This window comes from Pogoniulus pusillus, chromosome 6 (assembly GCF_015220805.1).
Source record: "Pogoniulus pusillus isolate bPogPus1 chromosome 6, bPogPus1.pri, whole genome shotgun sequence".
NCBI lineage: Eukaryota > Metazoa > Chordata > Aves > Piciformes > Lybiidae > Pogoniulus > Pogoniulus pusillus.
The window spans coordinates 42258842-42270772 of NC_087269.1; the positions used below are offsets into that span (position 1 = coordinate 42258842).

The window sequence follows — 11931 nt, forward strand, 5'->3', positions numbered from 1 at the left end:
AATCTGTTTAGTAACAGTAGATGTCCATGAACACTTCAAATATGACCCTCATTTGGACACACCCTTCTTATGCCCCTAAATACAAGTCCTGAATTTCAAAAGCAAAATGATATTGTTATGCCTTTTCATCACTATCACTAACACGAGAAGGATTTGTGCAGTTGCATGTGATAAGAGAGTGAACTAATCATAGAATCATAGAATCAACCAGGTTGGAAGAGACCTCCAAGATCATCCAGTCCAACCTAGCACCCAGCCCTAACCAATCAACTAGACCATGGCACTAAGTGCCTCATCCAGTCTTTTCTTGAAGACCCCCAGGGACGGTGCCTCCACCACCTCCCTGGGCAGCCCATTTCAATGGGATGAATATTTTGTCCCATGCTTGCTACATAAGCTAAAAGGAAAGGACCTGCTTGCTTTGTTTCATATCCATTGCAGTCAGCCAAGAGATTTCCAAATGTATTTGAACAAGTAAATCCCAATCTAGACTATAATACCTGCAGATTCTATTATGCTCCATAAAACCAGATGTGATTTTAGCCATATCCTTGTCACTGCGCTTCACAGGTCCAAAAATGATATCACAAATGAGATCTGTGTTTCCCAGAGCTGTCAGAGTTTGAGTTAGCAAAAAAACATCAACTCCAGTCCCGGTGATTTATATCTCCTGGCAAACCAGAGGCAGTCTGTGCTTCAAGCTGAGTCTTTGTGCAACTCGAGGTCCAGTTTTGCCTCCAGAAGGAAGCTGTGACATGTAGAAGCAGGCAGAGGCTGCATGCGAGGCGCAGGAGCTGTGTGAATCAGACACACTATGCTGTTAGGGTAGCTCTGGAATTGCTAAACTGTGCTGGGAGGAAGCTTCTTGGCCACATCTGAGGCAGCCTCCTTGAGGCATGTCTTGTTATTTTCATTGGTTAGACTTGTCCTTTTCTTTACAGTCTGCCATACTCAAGAGATCAATCTCTGCTCCCTGACTGAGGAACAAAGACCTCGTCTCTGTGGCCACACCAGTCAGCAATCAGATGGAACTGATTGATTCTCAGGTGGCCATGTGCCTTCAACGACACAACCGGGACCATGCATTGTATAAAAGCAGCAGAACTCTGCAGTCAGGGAAGAAAACTTAAACACAAAACTGAGCTTTCTTTTAGAAATAATCTCACTATTCTCAATCTAATTGCTCAAATCCCCAGAGAAGCTCACCCTGCTGCTTTCATTTCCTATCTGTTTACTGTGCACACCTACCATACCCAAGAAAACACACTCACTGCTTTAGCTACTGCTTGCAGTTCAGGGTCAAGAGTTGCTTCTTTGTGTAATCAACCAACTCTTAAAACTTTCCCAGTTGTTCCTGTGAACTAGGAACTTGGAATCACTTTCCATAGTGCTCCTGGCCCTAAAGAGGCACCTAAATTATTGACAGACATTAGAGGGTTTTGAAATTCAGGCTCTTAGTCAAACATCAATGACAATAATGGTTTATTTGCTTTCCAGTTTTCTGCCGTGATGACCTCAGTGTTCTTTTGAAACAATTGTTGAATAGATCTTTTCCAGATTGCTGGCATCAAGGATTGATGCAATCTCTGATGCAAACAGGCTAAAATGCACGTCAAACAATTTTGACCATTGTATCTTCTAGTACACTGAGCAGGTCTTTTTCATTCCCCTCTTGCTCTAATATTTTAAGATCTATGTTTCTGATGAGCTCTAAGGGTAATGTTACAGAGAGCTGCAAACTAATATTCTGGACTATTTCTGCAGTCCTTGTAATAAATGATGAATTAACAGGCATTCCAGGAAGAGATATTAGAAGGAATTCAGTAGCTGTATATGAGAATGACAAAGCTCTGTTTTACCTTTCCTTTCACCCATAAAGGCAGGTGCAAGTAATGCTGTGGAAGGCTGCTGGTACACCTCAGATACCTTCATTCTGATTGTCGTGTGATCCCAATGCTGCACCCCAAGAAGTGCCAAATGCAATATGGATGTACTGTGCACATGCACAGCATCTAATTATTGTAACACTTCTCACTAGTACTTGCAGGCTCTGTAGGTTATTTTCCCCAGGATACTGCTTACAAAGTCCCTCCCTCCTCACCACTGTCCTCTTACACAGACAAGGGCCGAGAACAGCTCCTGCTGCGTGCAGAATGTTAATAGTTGCCTGTGTTATCAATCAAAACAGATGCAGACAAAAGTCATTGGCATCATCAGAACATCTCTGTGATAGAGCAAGGAGGTATTTTGAACTCTGCCCAGATGAATGGGCCAAGCTAAGAGCTAGCTAGTGCCTGAGAATTACACTAATGTGATGTGACATTTGCTTAAAGGCAATTCCTTCTGTTAATGAGTTTCAGAGTTCTCCCAGCAAAGTCACAGCCACTGTTCAAGGTTCAGAAAATCTGCAGATGGCAGGTCAGTATAATAGCAAAAGTAGAAAGAAATAACAGTGAAATGCCAGTAAATGGGAAATCAGAGTGAGTGAAGTATGACTTTCTGGGGTTTTGCATTCAAAAGTGTCTATAAGACTCTGCAGATATCTCAGGCAAACTGACCTAGAAGTCATCCTCTTTTCAAGCATGTCATCTGTCCCCATGTCTTACTGCTTAACTTGATCAGGCAGTACTTTGCATGTTGCAGCAATTTGTTTCTTTGGGCAGAAAAGACATCTCTTTCAATGCTAGTCATTTAACCACGACATCTTTTAACAAGAATCATCACCCATTTGGAGAGAACCATATCAATTTGAGCAGTGCAAAGATCTTCAGGAGTCAGATTGGAGGCATCAAGCAAAATGAAAACATGTTTATTTAACAATTCACTGCCTTCCTTAAACATTATGTGTTTTGTTGCCTCAGATTGCAACTTTTTTCTTTGTCAGAACTAGTCTCCTCATGCAGCCATTTCTCTGTCCTCTCCCAGATATAGCTGCATTCATGGTTGTGGATTTGAAAATTAAATAGTTAATTCAGCTTTAGGCTAGCTTAGTTGATTCAGTAGAATCAGCTGGCAAAAACCACAGTGTTTTTCTAGGCTGGATGTTAAAACTTTGACAGTCCCTGAGCCCTGCTGCTGCCTAATCCCAGTGGCCACACTTGCTGTGGCTGGCTGGACTACTGTTTCTCCAGCCAGCCTGGAGAGCCTTTCAAGCTTTAATGCAAGTGTTTCCTGCATCAGAAGCAAGGGAGGAAAGAAGAGAAGTGGTTCTTGCTCATCTAAGGCCCCCTATTGCTGTCTTCAAATTCTTTGTCCTCCCTCAGTATCATTTAACATTAGACAGCTCTTTTCTTGTTAAATGCTTACATTTTTTAATAGTTTCTAGGATTAACCTCCCCTCCTAACCCCCATCTTTAATGGAAACATATAACTAATACAAATATTCTTACACATTTGGGTACTGCATCTCTACAGAGCTTAAGGACTTAGCTAGACACTGTCAAGATATCTGAAATCCTCTTCTCATCATTGTTTATAATAACTCCTGGTAAGAATGCAATGGAAATTTTCTTTCATATTTCATACTGGATTATTCCACTATGTAAGTAGCATCACTGGCACAGTTATCAATTGAAGTAACCACCTCTTCAGACATGGTATGCTATTTTATTCTCCTTTCCCCTCTCTGAAATATTTATGCACCTTTGTTAGCCCAAGATCTCTCCCACCACAGTAGAAACAAGCTCAGTTATTGAAATTGTGTATGCTTGCAAGTACAGATATATAGGCACAAAAGTAAAGAAACACTAACACAAATAGGCCTAGCATTTAGATACAGATTTAGAGACAAAGAGTGGAGAAATTTACACTGGCCCTGCTAACCCTTTGTGTCCTGCTTTAGTCATGACTTGTAGGTAGCAAATGCCAGTAAGAACACTTTGCTCTTACTGCAAAGCCACCAAGCTGGTGGTTTTTTTGTGTGAATGGTATTCCATCTGGCAGGAGATTCAGAGCCTATCAGCTCAATTGAAAGAGAGACCAGGTTGGAAGAGACCTCCAAGATCATCCAGTCCAACCTAGCACCCAGCCCTAGCCAGTTAACTAGACCATGGCACTAAGTGCCTCATCCAGGCTTTGCTTCAACACCTCCAGGGATGGTGACTCCACCACCTCCCTGGGCAGCCCATTCCAATGCCAATCACTCTCTCTGTGAAGAACTTCCTCCTAACACCCAGCCTATATCTACCCTGGCACAACTTGAGACTGTGTCCCCTTGTTCTGTTGCTGGTTGCCTGGGAGAAGAGACCAACCCCACCCGGCTACAATGTCCCTTCAGGTAGTTATAGACAGCAATGAGGTCCCCCCTGAGCCTCCTCTTCTGCAGGCTGCACACCCCCAGCTCCCTCAGCCTCTCCTCATAGGATTTGTGTTCCAGGCCCCTCACCAGCTTTGTTGCCCTTCTCTGTACATGTTCCAGCACCTCAACATCTCTCCTGAATTGAGGGGTGGATAAAATGGAAGAGACATCTTCTTGGAAATCACTCCATTTAAGATTACTTGATCTGACTCAACAGGTCCAAAAGAAAGTGTGGCCCTGTGTTGTTTATCCAAGGTCATGAACTACTCTGTGTAGCAGTGGTCTGAGGAAGGTCTCCCTGAATCCTCCTTACCAGTGAAAAGCTGATCTTTGTTTTCAACACACAGCACCTTGGGCAGCTCAGGGTGGACAGAATGGTTGCCTTCTGAGCAATATTAACTGAACAAATGAAAACATTGCAGTGAAAACCTAAGCCTTCAAAAACAATTCACCTTTAAGAATAAATAAATTTTGGTTTTGCAGTAAATCAGAGTGAAATGATAAAGAAGCAACATTTTGTATCTTAGTTTCTCAATCATAGAATAAACCAGGTTGGAAAAGACCTCCAAGATCATCCAGTCCAACCTAGCACCCAGCCCTAGCCAGTCATAGACCATGGCACTAAGTGCCTCATCCAGGCTTTGCTTCAACACCTTCAGTGACAGTGACTCCACCACCTCCCTGGGCAGCCCATTCCAATGCCAATCACTCTCTCTGCCAACAACTTCCTCCTAACATCCAGCCTAGACCTCCCCCAGCACAACTTGAGACTGTGTCCTCTTGTTCTGTTGCTGGTTGCCTGAAAGAAGAGACCAACCCCACCTGGCTACAGCCTCCCTTCAGACATTTATGCATTTTTAGTATGTAAACCATGAATTTTAATATCTCTAAATAGGTGTGTAATTTACGTCTGAACTTTCAGACTTAACACTACTTACACTATGAATCTCAGATCCTGACTATCGAGTACAATCTTCAGAAAAAGTGCTATCCACATATTTCATCTAGTGGATAGTTTGAAAAATAACTTGCATTAGCTTCCAAGAACTTCAAAATTACTCAGGCAATTTCTGGACCAACAGGAATGAGAGGAAATTTGTCAGATAAATGATTCATTTTAAGTAATTCCCCTTGTTCTGCCAGAAATACGTTGGCAAAAAAACCCTCGTGTGAGATGGAGAAAGCTTATGTGCAGCCCATATGACGTTCTGAGATGCAACACAGTTTATCTGACAGCTTTCATGGCCACTAAATGATTTTAGAAGTGGAAGGGGGGAAAGAAAGGAGGTGATGGTGACTTCTGACAAGCTTTGAGGGACCAAAACAATAAAAAGGAAGACAAATAGCTCTCTGTTACTTCAGAATTACCAACTCCAAAAGAGATTAAAAATAAACATGTTTTCTTATTATACTTTAAATGTGGGAAGAAACAATTCATGACATTCTTGAGTCACATTGCAATCCCAGTTTACCCTCACAATTACAGTCAGAAAGTAAATTATGTTTAGATAAGAAGTACGTAGCTGAAACTATCCAAGGATAGGAAGGTACTATTTATTGCCATAATCAGGCAGGTCCTGGATGCAGGCTAATGCTACTGCACAAAAGAAGCATCAGTTTGTGAGCAGAATCACCAATGCCATCTTTGCTTGTGATTTCTATAACTAGAATGACCAGCTTGGATGTTATTAAGAAGATGCCAACCTGCTTTCCCCTGCCAAGAAACAAACCATTCTCGCTGCACACAAAAAGCACAACTTTAACAATCCTGAGTCTTTGAATCAGCTGCAGTTAAGCAAAGCATGTCATGAACCTGTATCTCTTTTGACAGGTGTGTTGTGGTAGGCCTGATAGGCCCAAAATAGGCTTGTACATGTCCTGCCTTGCCTAGGCATGTTTTTCTGCTCCACCAGAGAGGCAAGCGCAGGAAAGGGACACAAAAGAACCTGAAGCCAGGGAGTTTGGCCAGCCCAGGGTCCTGTGGTGTGAGGTACACACACTTAGCTTGTGCCTGCCTAGTGCAAGGCTGTGCTTTTCCCAAATTAGGGAAAAGTGAGCCTGTGGCTTTGCCTAATGTGGTAAGGTTTGGCTAACTGCCATCCTGAGTGTCTATTCTGTGTCTAAAGGGCAATTAATCTTGGCCCACATTGATAAAAGGAGATAGGCAGGTGAACAACCTGCTTTTGCTTCCCTGCTTTGCTTCCCTGCTCTCTCTGCTGTGCCCAGCCCTGCTGCTACTGCACACTGCCTTATTGCTGCCTGCTAAACTCCACTGCTGCCAGTTACCAGGAGCAGACCCTGGATGTCTGCACACAATCAGCCTGTGTGGCCAGAGTGACATCATGCTGAGACTGCACCACATCTGCCTGCTGCACCTGAAGGTCCTGCCTAGAATCCCTGGACTTATATACAGATCATCCAGAAGAAGCCAGGAGACAAGGTCAGAGATTGTCTGCCTCTTTCCCCAGAAGCTGGGAAGATTCAAGCCTCAATGACCAATGAGACAGAGTCCCCCAAAGGCATTTAGGCACTGCCTGGACTGTGGCTAGCCCCCAGGAGGGTAATAATAATCTGTGAGTAAATGCTTAAATGCCTCTTTGTAATTCTCTACTGCCTTCTGCCATAGAGCAGAAAGAGCTTGAGCCCAGCTACTGGGCAAATGGTGTATTGGCCACAAGTGGCATTTGACTGCAGGAGTAGTCTCTTCCAGTTCAATTAATGTTTATATGTATTTTGCTGGTTCTATTAGATGTAGATATTGTCCATAGAATGGTTTCCTAACTGTGTAAGAACTGAAATATTAAAATGAGTGGCCAGGGGTGGTGAGAGTTCTGAAGAGCAAAATTAATAAACAATAGTAATTCTGGAAAATATCCTCTCACATCAATTAATTTCCCCTCCACAACAGGGTGCCTGGCACCCATGGAGGAAGTGACTGTCCACTGCTGCAGAGAGCACATCTGGATCTTCACCCCTTGCCCCACCAGGACTGCCCCATGTTCAGTTTCTCCATATGTTGAAATTTAAGAACATGAGCACTCAACCTATTTCCCTTCATGTACATGGCTGCCCAACTGAAGCGTTCACTGAAGGGTTTTAAAGCACAAGCCTTTGCCCACAGAGATCCTTGCAGGTCTTGCTTTCAAGAAAGTGATGCTCCATCATATATATATAGACTGAGATATCACAGTATCATCAGGGTTGGAAGAGACCTCACAGATCATCAAGTCCAACCCTTTACCACAGAGCTCAAGGCTAGACCATGGCACCAAGTGCCACGTCCAGTCCTGCCTTGAAGTGCCCCAGGGACGGCGACTCCACCACCTCCCCGGGCAGCCCATTCCAGTGTCCAATGACTCTCTCAGGGAAGAACTTTCTCCTCACCTCCAGCCTAAATCTCCCCTGGCACAGCCTGAGGCTGTGTCCTCTTGTTCTGGTGCTGGCCACCTGAGAGAAGAGAGCAACCTCCTCCTGGCCACAACCACCCCTCAGGTAGTTGTAGACAGCAATAAGGTCACCCCTGAGCCTCCTCTTCTCCAGGCTAACCAATCCCAGCTCCCTCAGCCTCTCCTCGTAGGGCTGTGCTCAAGGCCTCTCCCCAGCCTCGTCGCCCTTCTCTGGACACGCTCAAGCATCTCAATGTCCTTCCTAAACTGGGGGGCCCAGAACTGAACACAGTAGTCAAGGTGTGGTCTAACCAGTGCAGAGTACAGGGGCAGAATGACCTCCCTGCTCATAGTCATATGAAACATGCCAATAACTGACATTCCTAGAGGGTTAAACTGCTATTAACATTCACAGCTCAGCCTAACACAAAATGATAAGCACTATACAAGTATTCCAATAGTCTGGGAACCACAAAGCATCATTAAACAAGAACACACAGTGAATTCCCTAATTTTCTGTGTTTTGTTGTCAGACAGCACTTTCCTTCAAAGTTGAAAAGTGAGGTAGCTCTTTGAAGTCTTGACAGTCATTATGCTTAAAAATGTCTCTGCTCCTGTTTCTAATTGCTTTTCTACTCCTGGAAAGTCAATTAAAACCTGCATAGATTGCACTACCAGCATTTCTAGCTTATCAGGCCACTACAGGGAAGCTGTTTGGATATTGTGTCACACTCTTATTATTTGCTTGTCAGGCATTGGTCAAAACAAAGTCTGTTAAGCCCAGCAGTTCAAAGGAGCAACAATTGCAGTTATCAATCTTTCTATCCTTATCATCCCACATGAGCTTTCTATATATCATTAAAATCTTCCACATATGTAAGCTGAATATCACAAACTACAACATTGACTCAGCTATTCCCTCCCAAGGGAATGTGAAGCTGAAGATTTTGGAGTGGAACAGAATTTTCACCTCAATACTCTCTGATAGTCAAACTAATAAAGTTCTGTTAGAGGTTTTGTGTGAAATATCCATCAGCATCTCCATGAATAAGCAAAAGAAGAACTCAAACCAAGCTAGTCATAGTAAGTCCCATCTTTTTTTATTCCTCATATTTTCTGGGAGGTGTGCAATTGTGAAAGAACACCCACCAACACCCTAAAACTCTACTTTAAACCTTACTGATGTCACAGAATGGTAGGGGTTGGGGGGGACCTTTGGAAATCATCTAGTCAAATCCCTCGGCTGAAGCACATTCACCTAGATTGGGTTGCACAGGAACACATTCAGGTGGGTTTTGAAAGTCTCCAGAGAAGGAGACTCCACAGCTTCTTAGCAGCCTGTTCCAGTGCTCTCTCACCCTCAAAGAAGTTTTTCCTTAGGTTTAAGCCTGCATCCTGGCTTGTGCCCATTACCCCATGTCCAGTTGCTGGGCACTGCTGAGAAGAGTCTGACCTGATCCTATTGATGTCTGTCCTCTGAATATTTTTAAGCATTGATAAGATCTCCTCTGTTTTCTTTCCAGGGCCAAGAACCCCATGTCTTTTGGCCTTCCCTCCCAAGAGAGATGCTCTAACCACCTTTGTGGCTCTCTCCAGTAGTTCCCTGTTGCTTTTGAACTGGGGAGCCTAAAACTGGATGCAGTATTCCAGGTGCACCAAGACAGAGTGAAGGGGGAGGAGAACGTCTCTTGACCTGCTGGTGACACTCTTCTTAATGCACCCCAGGATACCACTGGCCTTCTTGGCCACAAGGTCACACTGCTGGCTCGTGGTGAACTTGTCCACCAGGACTACCAGGTCTTTTTCCTCAGAGCTGCTTTCCAGCAGCACTGGTACACAGGAGCTATTCCTCAGTTGCAAGACATTACTCTTGCCCTTGTTGAACTTCATCAGATTCCCCTCTGCCTAACTCTTCATCCTGTCCACATCTCACTGAATGGCAGCACAGCCTTCTGATGTGTCAGCCATTCCTCCTAGTTTTGCATCACCACCAGCATTGCTGAGGGTAAACTCCCTCCCTTCATCCAAGTTGCTGAAGATATTGAATAAGACTGGACCCAATACTGATCCCTGAAAAACACCACTAGCTACAGACCTCCAACTGTTGGTCACAACAGTCTCATCTCTGTCATTCAAATAGTTCTCAGTCTGCCTGTCTGCTCATCTAACCCAACTTCCTTAGTAGAAGGATGGGTTACTTATGAGAGTGCCATGGGAGACAGTGTGAAAAGCCATGCTGAAATCAAGGTAGACCAGTTCTATTGCTCTCCCATCACCTACCCAGCTAGTCACACCATCAGAGAAGGCTACCAAATCGCCCAAGCATGATTTTCCCATTGTGAATCCATGCTGACTACTCCTAATAGTCTTCTTTTTCATGACTGTTAACTGTTGAACGTGGAAGAATTCTCTCACTAGCAGGACATGTCCTGGTAAACATGAGAACCTGTGCTGGGAAGGTGTCCTTGAGCCCTCTTCTGGCTTAGGAGACTAAGCTGTAAACAGTGAGCAACCCACACACATCTGCAGGGGGCTGAGCCAGCCAGCCCCCTGGGGTGGACACCGCAGGTTGTTTTGATACAGGGCAACCTATCTGTACATGACACATAACTCTGAACCAATCTGTACTGTCCACTTGTGCCAGCCCCGAACTGATTGTGCACACCTTTCCTGAAGTACTACACAAAGCATTGCATTGCCCTAATAAAGCAGACTGTGTTGCTAGCAGCTGAGTGGACTCGTCAGTACCCTGATTTCACCTCCACCAGCAGACAGCAGTTGAAGAGGTTTTTCTTAAGAGGAGATAGAAGTACTGACAAAGAACATGTTTTGGATGAGCATGTAAAAGAAGGTGACAAAAGCATCTTCCCAGTTTTCTTCCCATTTGAGTTGGAATAACTGGAATCATAGAATCAACCAGGTTGGAAGAGACCTCCAAGATCATCCAGTCCAACCTAGCACCCAGCCCTAGCCAGTCAACTAGACCATGGCACTAAGTGCCTCATCCAGGCTTTGCTTGAACACCCCCAGGGACGGTGACTCCCCCACCTCCCTAGGCAGCCCATTCCAATGGGAAATCACTCTCTCTGTGAAGCACTCTCTGCTTAAAGGAGTTTATGATCTATGGCTCCATCTACTAAGAAACATTACTTCCAAAACTGTAAAAGCATTAGGACAGAAGTCTTAATAAAATAGTTCATCTGAACACGTAATTGGTGAAAAAAAACAAACAACAAAACAACCATTCAGCACCATTAGGAAATGTAGTGAGCACATGAAAAGGCATTTTCAAAATGAAACCAAACATTGTTCAGACTTCAACCTCTTCAAACTTTGTATAAGCTTCATTTGAAATAAAATAAACATATTTAAAGCACATCAGAAAAACAGATGTTGTCTCAGGCTGGATGAAGCTTGCCTTTTGGTTTGTTTGTTTCAATGAAAAATATTGAAACAGGTTTCATGTGGAAAGGCTTTCTGAAAGAGCATCCATTATTCACAGAGATACACAACAAATTGGCTCAGATGTAGGTAGCCTCAAGTGAACTTGAGTGCTCCCAGAGTATGAGTTAGTAAATGAAACAAATATGGCTGAGAGGAAGAACTGGAAGAAGAAGACAGTTCTTCTTCCACCAAAACAAGTTTACTCTGAAACATTTCTGGGACTTAGAAGGCAAATAAGGACTGCCTGTGCTTTGAGGTAATTAAGGATGTTGTTTCAGCTAGCAGGGAGAGGTTTCCTTAACACATCTAAAATCATTTATTCCTTTAAAAAGTAGGATTTGAATGCTATTTTCCATTATAAAAGTAATCTATTGCAAGAAAAGAGGGGAAATGGCACTACTGGGCATTTACTTTCACACTTACCAGAGCATTGAAACAATTTTGTACTTTTTGGGAAGCAGATGCTGATGGTAGTGGCTCCATGCTGAGAAAGGCTTTTCCACAGACGTCTTTCAGGAAAAACATGTTATGAGGCAGAGGCTGAAGCTCTGCTGCTGGTAGTTTCAGTCTTACAAATGTGAGTTTCTTCTGGGAGTCAGAATTTGCTGCAGCTGAAATCCCTCAAAGAATACTAGCTTCCCAAGATGCTCTCTGACCGCCGTGCTTTAGCACAGGTGAGCACCTGTAATTAGATCAAGGACAATTAAAATGCTCATTTAGGATGTGCCCTAGATCCTCCTCCATAGAGAGCTGCTCTAAGGGCTGAGGCAGTTGGTGCCTTCCAGCAGTTCTGCAACATTGATG

The 11931-nt window shown here is 43.8% G+C and overlaps 1 long non-coding RNA gene across 1 annotated transcript in view; it reads right to left on the bottom strand.

Annotated features, from left to right (window-relative positions):
* The window catches only part of LOC135176568 (uncharacterized), an 80898-nt gene extending 69092 nt beyond the window's left edge, over positions 1-11806 (bottom strand). Inside the window, exon 1 of the long non-coding RNA XR_010302732.1 lies at positions 11551-11806. This is a non-coding gene — a long non-coding RNA (uncharacterized LOC135176568). The remainder of the gene's footprint in view (positions 1-11550) is intronic.
* Between the last annotated feature and the right edge of the window lie 125 nt (positions 11807-11931).